The following is a 12,008-nucleotide window of genomic DNA, read 5'->3' on the forward strand; positions in this document are numbered from 1 at the left end:
ATAATAATAGGAGGATAAAAACAAACAACAAACAAGCAGAACAATGCAATGCTAAATAAATAAACTAACATCTGTATTTTCACAGAGCTACCTGGAGTATTTAGCCACATGCTTCCCTATCAAGTCAACAGGAGCTCTTGACTGAATCCTTATGAAGTAGTGAGGAGATCATTTCATGGGGGTTTCACAGGCATTATATAATAACAAAAAGTCACATAATCATTCATTTTAAAAATAAATTAAACTGTAACACACAACTAATCAATTCAAGGGGAAATTTCTGTCCTGAATCTTATAAAGTTAATATGTGACTTTAGTCTTTGTTTAATGCCATATTAGTGGGAACTCATATACAAGTCCTCTAATTATATCCAGGTACATGCCTGCTGTAGCAATGAAATTACACCCAAAATTTAGTAACATTCTTTTGTGATCGCAGAATATACCATTAATTCGGAAAACAATGGAAAGTAAGTCATTTTTATTCATTTTAAAACATAAGTATTATTTAATGGAGAGTGGGGAGATTTTTTATGCATGGGAATGGCACGGGAGAAAGAACAGGCCAGCTTGAAGGAGAAGTGGACTGCTGGCTGCTGCGGCTGTAGTCATTAGCAGAGCAAAGGCAAGGAGCTTGTGGCATTGCAGACACATATGTAGGGCAGGTTTCAGAGTGGCAGCCGTGTTAGTCTGTATCAGCAAAAAGAACAAGGAGTACTTGTGGCACCTTAAAGACTAACAAATTTATTTGAGCATAAGCTTTCGTGGGCTAAAACCCACATCACCAGATGCATGCAGTGGAAAATACAGTAGGAAGATATATATATACACAGAGAACATGAAAAAATGGGTGTTGCCATACTCACTATAACGAGAGTGATCAATTAAGGTGAAAAGAAAAGGAGTACTTGTGGCGCCTTAGAGACTAACAAATTAAGGTGAGCTATTATCAGCAGGAGAAAAAAAAATCTTTTGTAGTGATAATCAGGATGGCTCATTTCCAACAGTTGACAAGCAGGTGAGAGTAAAAGTGGGGGAGGGGGGGAATAAGCATGCGGAAATAGTTTTACTCTGTGTAATGACCCATCCACTCCCAGTCTTTATTCAAGCCTAATTTAATGGTGTCCAGTTAGCAAATGAATTCCAATTCAGCAGTCTCTCATTGGAGTCCGTTTTTGAAGTTTTTTTGTTGTAATATTGCAACTTTTAGGTCTGTAATTGAGTGACCAGGGAGATTGAAGTGTTCTCCAACTGGTTTTTGAATGTAGGGCAGCATCGCATGGTGAATGAAAGGCATACTTTTTCATCTGTTTTGTCCTGTCTGACATCTAGATTGTGAGCTCTCTGGATCAGGGACTGTCATCTTTGATATTTGTCTGTATAGTGCCTAGCACACTGTGGTCCTAATCCTTAACAGGGGGTTCTAGCTGGTACCATAATACAAATAAATAAAAAAATAATATAATGTCTACATCCATCACATAAATGTACACAGTATTTCAGGTGTTTTTACCATATTAAACATCTATCTGTAACACTCTAGTAACTAGAAGTTACTGTGGTTAAGCAGCAGTTTTTTTAAGGAAGTTGATCATAACCATAAGCAATAGATACAATAATGTAAGCAAATCAGAGTACAAGAAACTCTACAGCTATTGAGACTTAACTGTACAGTGGTTGTTTCCCTTTTAGTACAACTCTTTGTGCTCTGCTTGCCTCCAAGGGGTTGATTTGTCTCTGTAGGCCTATTTCTCAATAACCACACAGTGTGTGAATTCTTGTACTGGGTGAAACCCCTTCCTGTCAGCTGTGCAGGTATTTGCATAATCCCACTGTAGTTATTTCTCAATGACCACACTGCACTGATCTTTGCTCTGATTTGCTGCTATAATCCCTTTCTGCCCAGACTGGTTCTTGTTCTCAGGATTTTCAAGCTGATTACCAGCAAAAATGACACCACCTTAGCTTTTTATTTCCTTCACATGAAACAGAAAAACATCACTACTAATATGAAAAGGAGAAAAAACAAAGAAATTCACCTTTTCCAAAAACAAATCAAAGAAACCACTCAAATGCAAAGAGAATGGGGGCTGAGAAAATGTTTAAAGGGAAACTGTTTTCTAAATATTTTTAAAAACCAAACCCCAATCCCTTTGGATCATTACCCTCCCTCAGGCTGCATTCTGCTCCCACTGAAGTCAATGGGAACTTTGCTACTGTTCAATGGGAGCAGTTTGGGGTCTTTCATCTCATTTCTATTCCTATCTCACCCTACAGGTCAGCAGGGCTCTTCTTGTTGGTTTACATAGTCTCTTCCTCCTAGTTTAATTCTGGAACAAAATGAAAACAAAATATACTACAATCTGAGAGGCAAAGAGCCTGGCTGGAACACAGAAAGAAAAGGGAGTGAGGAGAGGAAAAAAGATCTGCTGAAGGCTAAAGGGAGAGAAGGGGGATGGGTTGGAAGAAAGACTCAGACATCAGGATGATGACCATGATATGCATGCCTAGACGTGAATTATATAATTAGTACAGTATTCCAGCCCAGTTATTTATTTTGATATTAAATTAATTTTATGTCTTCACATTTTCATTTTCAACGTGAATATTTTTGAATTGATAATGCCTTATTTCATCTCAGAAATTATCATAGGGCTAGATGACATTTTTGCAGATGGGTAGGACATGGCTATGACTTCTGGTCCCTAGACAAGTATGGGAAGAAGTTTGAGATTGTGAGAAAAGCACATTAACTGGATATTTCTCCTAAAATGATAATCAGTGAGACAGTTATTGTTAATATTAAAATGTTGTCCTTAAGCTTCAGAGTTAACAACCAAGTGGAATACATGGGGCAAATATTACCTAAGACTACAGTTTCAGCCTATATGCATATGCAGGCAGACATCAGTGTGTACTCCATCCTGTTTTCAATGTTATCTCTGCAACCAGTATGGGCTAAAAATATGGGGTTTTTTAAAAAGAAAATTTAGATTCTGAAGCTCAATTGTGCACAGCAAGTTCCGTAGCCATGAATTGCAGAACACACAAAGCTCTGAATATAATATTAGATCATAATAATAAACAAATGTTTAATTTAGACGAACTGCTTGCCATTTTATATGTTTTAGACCACAGTGAAAAGTTTAAGATAGTACTCTAAATTGGTGAACTTATATTTTTATTTCCACACAACCAATTTAAACATACAAAACTGAGTATTCTTAAATTTGTTGCAAAAATATTGCTTTTGGGTTGAAACTTTGTGCTGAATTTCAGTATTCATAAAATTCTCTCTGTTCAGTTATTTCCCCCTGAAAATAGACATTTATTACAGGAAAACTGGCAGAACTCGAACTATATGGCCCAGATTCCTTCCATTACCATTTCTTCTCTATTATAAAAATTATATAAAATGAGACATGGGCATTTGGTGCTTTTATTAGCTTAGCAAGATCTTTCTGTTCAGGGAGGACATTCTGTAAAAGTAGCATTTTTCTGAATAAGTAGACCACATAAAAGGCCAAACAAATACCACTGCAAATATACCCCGTTATGCTGTTCTTTTCATCAGAAATTCCCCTGACAGTGTAGCCTGAAATGAGAGACAAAAATAGCTGAAAAGTTACTCAATAGTGCAAGACTGTTTGCAGATACATCAGATATTCTGAGTTAGCTCAGCACAAAGCAAAGATTAAGTATAAATCCCAGCAAGATGGCATTATTAGACTGTGACTATAGTTTGGGCCACAGAGGGAAGCTGTAAATACCAACAGTCCTTTGTAGATATGAAATAACAATGAGAACCTGAAAAAAATTGTGCAGTTACAGTGTTATGATAAGTGCAACAATATTTTACTACTTTAAAAATTTATGATTTTATTCGTTAGACAGGGGTTTAGTTACAGAGGCAACTGCAATTTAGTGGTTAGAGCAGAGGACTGGGCATAAGGGACTTGGGTTCAACTGACGATTCTATCAGTGACTCATTGTGTAACCTTGTACGAGTCACTTTTCTATGTGTCTCAGTTTATCCATATGTAAAATCAGAATAATGCTTACTTATTTTTGTAAAGGGCTTTGAGTTTCTATGAGAGAAGGTGCTGTAATAAGTGCATAGTCTAATTATTATTCATTAAGGAACATCCTTCTTATGAGTAAGGGTTGAATGTGGAATATAGATTATAAAATGTACAATAATTCATTTAAAGATATGCAACGAGGGTTATAATTTAAACACTGCACAAGCATACCACATAATAGGAGCATCTGAAGAGAGGACTCTGAATGCTGGAGAGGCTTAAGCAAGGCATAATTTTAAATGACAGTGGTGGATGGGAGGGATTGTCTCAGTATCATCGTAGGCCTGCTCGTTGTCCCCTTAAAATTCAGCCAGAAGTGACCTGCCATATTTGGCAGCATGAGCACTTTCTGGCCCCGAATCTCTCGCAGGAATCAGCTACGCCGTACTCTTGTGAAGCCTGGCTCACTGCACACCAGACCGAGTACCCACAGACTGCCACTGTCTATAGCAATGCTCCAGGGGCAGCTGTACACTAACGTGTGTCCAGAAATTCTTCTAGCCTCTGAGTCATTCTCCCATTTTTCTAGGCCTGCTCCATTCTCTCTTCTGTTCTGGCCACTCTCCCAGCCAACAACAGTACAATGTTTGACGTGCTGCAGATAGATAGAGTTGAACTCTGAGACTGACAAAATCCATAAATGTAACAGGTATGATATCATGCAAAGACTTAGTAAATTCTCTCCATCTGCTGGATGGGGGACCTGTATTTCAAGCCTGTGGAGTGGCATGGAAGATTGAAGAGAGAAAGGCCAGCAGTCTGTTGCTGTTTGTAGGAGAAATATTGGAAACGAGGACATAGAATGGCTGTTAAATGGGAAAAAGTGGCAAAAAAATTAAACAATGTATTGTGGCTTTTACGTATTTATTTTAAACCAGAGCAGCGAGTAAGATGTGCTGTGCAACCAGACTGCCCAAAGAATGATTATGCTTCTTGTGAATGGGGATGAATCAGAATGGAGCAGGCTGCTCCCTCTAACACAGTGGTTCTCAGCCAGGGGTCGAGGATCTCCTGGGGGTCATGAATAGGTTTCAGGGGGTTCACCAAGCAGGACGAGTGGTGGACTCATGGGGGCCCAGGGCAGAAAGGCTAAGCCCTGTCATGCAGGACCGAAGCCCAGGGCCCTGAGCCCTGTTAACCAGAGCTGAAGCAGAAGCTTGAGCAAATTAGCTTCATGGAGGCCCCAGGCAATTGACCTGCTTGCTACCTTCTAATGCTGGCCCTGGCTTTTATATGCAGAAAACAGTTGTTGTGGCACAGGTGGGCTGTGGAAATTTTATAGCAGGGAGGCTCAGAAAGAAAAAGGTTGAGAACTCCTGCTCTAATACACTGTCCCTTCTCTGTGGGCCATTGCAGGTGACTGTCTCATAGCCCTTGCTCCTCTCCATCACATTTTCAGGACCCAGAGTGTGCAATCCCCAATCTGCTGAGTGCTGGGAGCACAATGACTGCTATTTATAGAAGCCTTTTCACAGCCATGTAGCGGTGACATAATGACCCTGGGTGGGTCATATACAGTAAGGAATAAATCTTTTATCTCAAAATTTGTAGCAGACACATAAATCTGTAAGTGGTCTAGTCACTAGAGTTAGGGGAGTGTGTGTGCAGAGGGGCGGGGGGAAGAGCCATACTCTGTAAGCATAGGTTACAAAGTTTGAGCTGAAATGTACATTGATAAGACATGACATTTAAAATGAATAAATGATATCGTCAGAACATTTTTAGAAATAGCTTGACTGCTTACAATTCCTTAAAAATTCAAACAGAACAGGTTGAGAAGTAGAGTAGTAGTTCCTTAGAATGAGCTGGAGAATGCCTATATCAAATTATTCATAATACATTACAAATCTCTAGATCTGATTCAACATAAAAATGGTGAGAATAGAAGCACAATAGATCAGAGAACAGAAGAGACTTGCAATTTTAAATTATGAGTCAATCAGCCTCATTCTCCTACTTCTGTGTATTGAACAGCATATAAAATTATGCCAGTTAAAAGAACAAGGAAAAAAGGGCATGAGTGAATACACTGAGCAATGAATGCTTTGGTAACTTACAAAACTCTAGATTCAAATTTTAAGATGCAATGGAACCAAATAATCCACTTTAGGCTACACAGTATAAGTAGGTTTCAGAGTAGCAGCCATGTTAGTCTGTATCCAGAAAAAGAAAAGGAGTACTTGTGGCACCTTAGAAATGAACAAATTTACTTGAGCATAAGCTTTCGTGAAATACAGCTCACTTCATCAGGTGCATGCAGTGGAAAATCCAGTAGGGAGATTTTATATTCACAGAAAACATGAAACAATGGGTGTATGGTAACACCCATTGTTTCAAGCTGTAGCTCAACGAAAGCTTATGCTCAAATAAATTTGTTAGTCTCAAAGGTGCCACAAGTACTCCTTTTCTTTTTACAGTATAAGTAAACATTTTACACTTGCAACTTCAAAATGATTCATAGAGTGGCTATGGGAACCAGCCAGAAGATGAGAGAATGTACCATGGTTGTCAGCATTTATGGCCTCTTCTCAAAACCACAGCATGAAGTGTGATGTTAAAAGAGTAGCACAAAACATAGGCTGACAACAGTCTGCATTCGTGAAGTTCCAGCAGCGACACAAACCTCAGCATAACCACAGAGAGGAACATGTTTAGCTGACACAAAATTACCTAACTGAAAAGTTGCACCTATGTTTAAATAATACAACAGAGATCAGTGATTTAGACTAGCTGAAAAGATTTAAGGAAACTAATATGTTGAAGAAAATCTGGTTGTTTACACCTCAGCTATTCTCACCCTCAAGGGTTTTTACCTTAATCCAATAACTGAGCGCAATAAAAACATTGAAAACACACAAGTAGATGCTCCCACCTGCAGTGCAGCCTTAGAGTAAGTATGTGTACATTATAGTGCCATATGCCTGGGGAGCAGCAGTAGAAGTGCTGGCTAACCTAGTGAGGAGGGCTTTAAACTAGGTTCACCGGGGGAAGGAGACCAAAGCCCTGAGGTAAGTGGGGAAGTGGGATACCGGGAGGAAGCACGAGCAGGAGCGCACAAGGGGGCAGGGCTCCTGCTTCATACTGAGAAAGAGGGACGATCAGCGAGTTATCTCAAGTGCCTATACATAAATGCAAGAAGCCTGGGAAACAAGCAGGGAGAACTGGAAGTCCTGCACCTGGCACAGTCAAGGAATTATGATGTGATTGGAATAACAGAGACTTGGTGGGATAACTCACATGACTGGAGTACTGTCATGGATGGATATAAACTGTTCAGGAAGGACAGGCAGGGCAGAAAAGATGGGGGAGTTACACTATATGTAAGAAAGCAGTATGACTGCTCAGAGCTCAAGTATGAAACTGCAAAAAAACCCGAGTGTCTCTGGATTAAGTTTAGAAGTGTGAGCAACAAGGGTGATGTCGTGGTGGGAGTCTTCTGTAGACCACTGGACTAGGGGGATGAGGTGGACGAGGCTTTCTTCCGGCAACTCACAGAAGTTACTAGATCGCAGGCCCTGGTTCTCATGGGAGACTTCAATCACCCTGATATCTGCTGGGAGAGCAATACAGCGGTGCACAGACAATCCAGGAAGTTTTTGGAAAGTGTAGGGGACAATTTCCTGGTGCAAGTGCTGGAGGAATCAACTAGGGGCAGAGCTCTTCTTGACCTGCTGCTCACAAACCGGGAAGAATTAGTAGGGGAAGAAAAAGTGGATGGGAACCTGGGAGGCAGTGACCATGAGATGGTCGAGTTCAGGATCCTGACGCAGGGAAGAAAGGACAGCAGCAGAATACGGATCCGGGACTTCAGAAAAGCAGACTTTGACTCCCTCAGGGAACTGATGGGCAGGATCCCCTGGGAGAATAACATGAGGGGGAAAGGAGTCCAGGAGAGCTGGCTGTATTTTAAAGAATCCTTATTGAGGTTACAGGGACAAACCATCCCAACATGTAGAAAGAATAGTAAATATGGCAGGTGACCAGCTTGGCTTAACAGTGAAATCCTTGCTGATCTTAAACACAAAAAAGAAGCTTACAAGAAGTGGAAGATTGGACAAATGACTAGGAAGGAGTATAAAAATATTGCTCGGGCATGCAGGAGTGAAATCAGGAAGGCCAAATCACACCTGGAGTTGCAGCTAGCAAGGGATGTTAAGAGTAACAAGAAGGGTTTCTTCAGGTATGTTAGCAACAAGAAGAAAGTCAAGGAAAGTGTGGGCTCCTTACTGAATGAGGGAGGCAACCTAATGACAGAGGATGTAGAAAAAGCGAATGTACTCAATGCTTTTTTTGCCTCTGTCTTCACGACCAGCACAGCATGGGGAAGAGGTGACCAGCCCTCTGTGAAGAAAGAAGTGGTTCGGGACTATTTGGAAAAGCGGGACGAGCACAAGTTCATGGGGCCGGATGCACTGCATCCGAGAGTGCTAAAGGAGTTGGCAGATGTGATTGCAGAGCCATCGGCCATTATCTTTGAAAACTCATGGTGATCGGGGGAAGTCCCGGACGACTGGAAAAAGGCTAATGTAGTGCCCATCTTTAAAAAAGGGAAGAAGGAGGATCCCGGGAACTACAGGCCAGTCAGCCTCACCTCAGTCCCTGGAAAAATCATAGAGCAGGTCCTCAAGGAATCTATTCTGAAGCACTTAGAGGAGAGGAAAGTGATCAGGAACAGTCAGCACGGATTCACCAAAGGCAAGTCATGTCTGACTAATCTAATTGCCTTCTATGACGAGATAACTGGCTCTCTGGATGAGGGGAAAGCAGTGGACGTGCTGTTCCCGGACTTTAGCAAAGCTTTTCATACAATCTCCCACAGTATTCTTGCCAGCAAGTTAAAGAAGTATGGGCTGGATGAATGGACTATAAGGTGGATAGAAAGTTGGCTAGATTGTCGGGCTCAACGGGATATGATCAATGGCTCCATGTCTAGTTGGCAGCCGGCATCAAGTGGAGTGCCCCAAGGGTCGGTCCTGGGACTGGTTTTGTTCCATATCTTCATAAATGATCTGGAGGATGGTGTGGATTGCACCCTCAGCAAGTTTGCAGATGATACTAAACTGGGAGGAAAGGTAGATACGCTGGAGGGTAGGGATAGGATACAGAGGGACCTAGACAAATTAGAGGATTGGGCCAAAAGAAATCTGATGAGGTTCAACAAGGACAAGTGCAGAGTCCTGCACTTAGGACGGAAGAATCCCATGCATCACTACAGACTAGGGACCGAATGGCTCGGCAGCAGTTCTGCAGAAAAGGACCGAGGGGTTACAGTGGACGAGAAGCTGGATATGAGTCAACAGTGTGCCCTTGTTGCCTAGAAGGCTAATGGCATTTTGGGATGTATATGTAGGGGCATTGCCAGCAGATTGAGGGATGTGATCGTTCCCCTCTATTCAACATTGGTGAGGCCTCATCTGGAGTACTGTGTCCAGTTTTGGGCCCCACACTACAAGAAGAATGTGGAAAAATTGGAAAGAGTTCGGCAGAGGGCAACAAAAATGATTAGGGGAGTGGAACACATGACTTATGAGGAGAGGCTGAGGGAACTGGGATTGTTTAGTCTACGGAAGAGAAGAATGAGGGGGGATTTGATAGCTGCTTTCAACTACCTGAAAGGGGGTTCCAAAGAGGATGGATCTAGACTGTTCTCAGTGGTAGCAGATGACAGAACAAGGAGTAATGGTCTCAAGTTGCAGTGGGGGAGGTTTAGATTGGATATTAGGAAAAACTTTTTCACTAGGTGGGTGGTGAAACACTGGAATGCGTTACCTAGGGAGGTGGTGGAATCTTCTTCCTTAAATATTTTTAAGGTCAGGCTTGACAAAGCCCTGGCTGGGATGATTTAGTTGGGGATTGGTCCTGCTTTGAGCAGGGGGTTGGACTAGATGACCTCCTGAGGTCCCTTCCAACCCTGATATTCTATGATTCTAAGCGGGGGATCAAGTGTTTGTCAGCAGTGGTGATATTTAAGCTGGAGGGTAGGGGTGAGAAAGGAGGAGGTGTAGTGAGAGTTCTTTGTAGACTGTATGGAAGGTAGTGATGCACCATCAAGGGAAGCTCCTTCCAGCATTTCTTACCTTCCTTAGCTTGACTGGGGAGATAGCAAGCAGGTGGAAGTGACACCTGGAAACAATTTGTCAATAGCACAGGTTTATGCCTTTAGTGAGCAGAGGTCTAATTTCCTCAGTGCAGTAGGTAGCAGCAGGAATGGGCTTCTGGGCCAGGAAGAGAGAACGAAAAAAAGAGAGGGTTCAAGAGGTCAACCCATCATTCCCACCCATCTCAAACATGTTCCACATGAAAGATTTTCTAAGAACATGTACTTCAAGGGGAGGCCTATAAATCACCGCAGTTAGTTCTCCTCCTGTATTTGTGTACTATCTCAGTCACTGGAATGGATGTTTCATTATGCATACTGTGATAGGGTCGTGCCAGATGGCTATCGGAGAGTAATAGAAGGCAGATATATTAGCCCCAGGCTAAGTAGGTCCCTTTTCCCTGGGTAAGATAACAGGGAAGGTTCCAGAACAATCAGGAACCTTCTGGAGACAATTAAGACAGGCTGATTAGAACACCTGCAGCCAATCAAGAAGCTGCTAGAATCAATAAAAGCAGGCTAATCAGGGCACCTGGGTTTTAAAGAGGAGCTCACGTCAGTTTGTGGTGTGCATGTGAGGACTTGGGAGCAAGAGGCACTAGGAGCTGAGAGTGAGAACGCGGACTGTTGGAGGACTGAGGTGTACAAGCATTATCAGACACCAGGAGGAAGGTCCTATGGTGAGGATAAAGAAGGTGTTGGGAAGAGGCCATGGGGAAGTAGCCCAGGGAGTTATAGCTGTCGCACAGCTGTTCCAGGAGGAACTCTAGACAGCTGCATTTCACAGGGCCCTGAGCTGGAACCTGGAGTAGAGGGCGGGCCCGGGTTCCCCCCAGATCCTCTCAACTCCTGGTCAGACACAGGAGGAGTCGACCTGGACTGTGAATTCAGAAAAACGGCCAAGCTGAGGGCTGCCGTGAAGCTCCAAGACGAGCAAATCCGCCAATAAGCGCAAGACCCACCAAGGTAGAGCAGGAACTTTGTCACAGTACCAATAGCTTGTGCATAGCTGTCACTGTAGAAGGGAGCCTCTACTGCTACTATATCAGCAACAGCACAGCTACCCGGGGGACAGATCAGTACCGGTAAGAAGTGCTCCAGCATTTATCAAGGGCCAGGCATATGATGCTGAGAGAGTTCTGTTTGGAGGAAGTTCAAGTGGCCTACCAGGTCCAGGAATCACAGCAAGTACCTCTCATCACATATTTATCTGCCATCTGACAACAGAATAGGTGTTTCATGAAAGATCAGTGTTTGCTCCACATGCATCTCATTTCAAACACCTATTTGTTTACTTCTTCCTTCAGTTGGACAATTAGATGTAATGAAAACTTTTCAATCAGTACAGTTGTTTGATAAACTTTCCTAGCTTTCCCCCTATTTTATCACAAGTGGCATCTCACTTCTAACAGACGAGAGAAAGACTCACTGGACAGCTTCATGTGAGAGGAGGCCAGTATGATGCTGTCCAAAGTCAAATGTAAGCAATTTCATTCATAACTGTGAAAGCCAATCAGCACTGAGTTTTTGAAAAGTGTGGAGTGGGTTCAAATTGATATAATTTCCCATTCTGATTGTCTATTCAATACTCTTTTGAGGAACTAAAATTTTGTCTTGCAGAAGAGGTAGTACTCTTCTCTCCCACTGTCTTCTCTGGTGCATAAAGTGTCAAGAACATGCTGGAGGCTAAGGTTTTACACAATTTTTAAAATGGCTAGTTTAATGTAGGGTTATTATTCCTAAATTCAGGAGTTAATATCTCATTGGTACTAGAGACAAGAGTGCCTGAGTAAGTCCCACAAAGATTTATACATGTGATTAACTTTATG

At 42.2% G+C, this 12,008-nt stretch overlaps 1 protein-coding gene across 1 annotated transcript in view; it reads right to left on the minus strand.

The window, feature by feature from the left end:
* Window positions 1-12,008, minus strand: part of LOC311526311 (connector enhancer of kinase suppressor of ras 2-like) — a gene marked incomplete at its 5' end in the record, with an annotated part of 376,450 nt that overhangs the window by 54,724 nt on the left and 309,718 nt on the right. The window lies entirely within an intron of this gene.

This window comes from Lepidochelys olivacea (genome assembly GCF_965140295.1).
Source record: "Lepidochelys olivacea isolate rLepOli2 genome assembly, chromosome: 9".
Taxonomy (NCBI): Eukaryota; Metazoa; Chordata; order Testudines; family Cheloniidae; genus Lepidochelys; species Lepidochelys olivacea.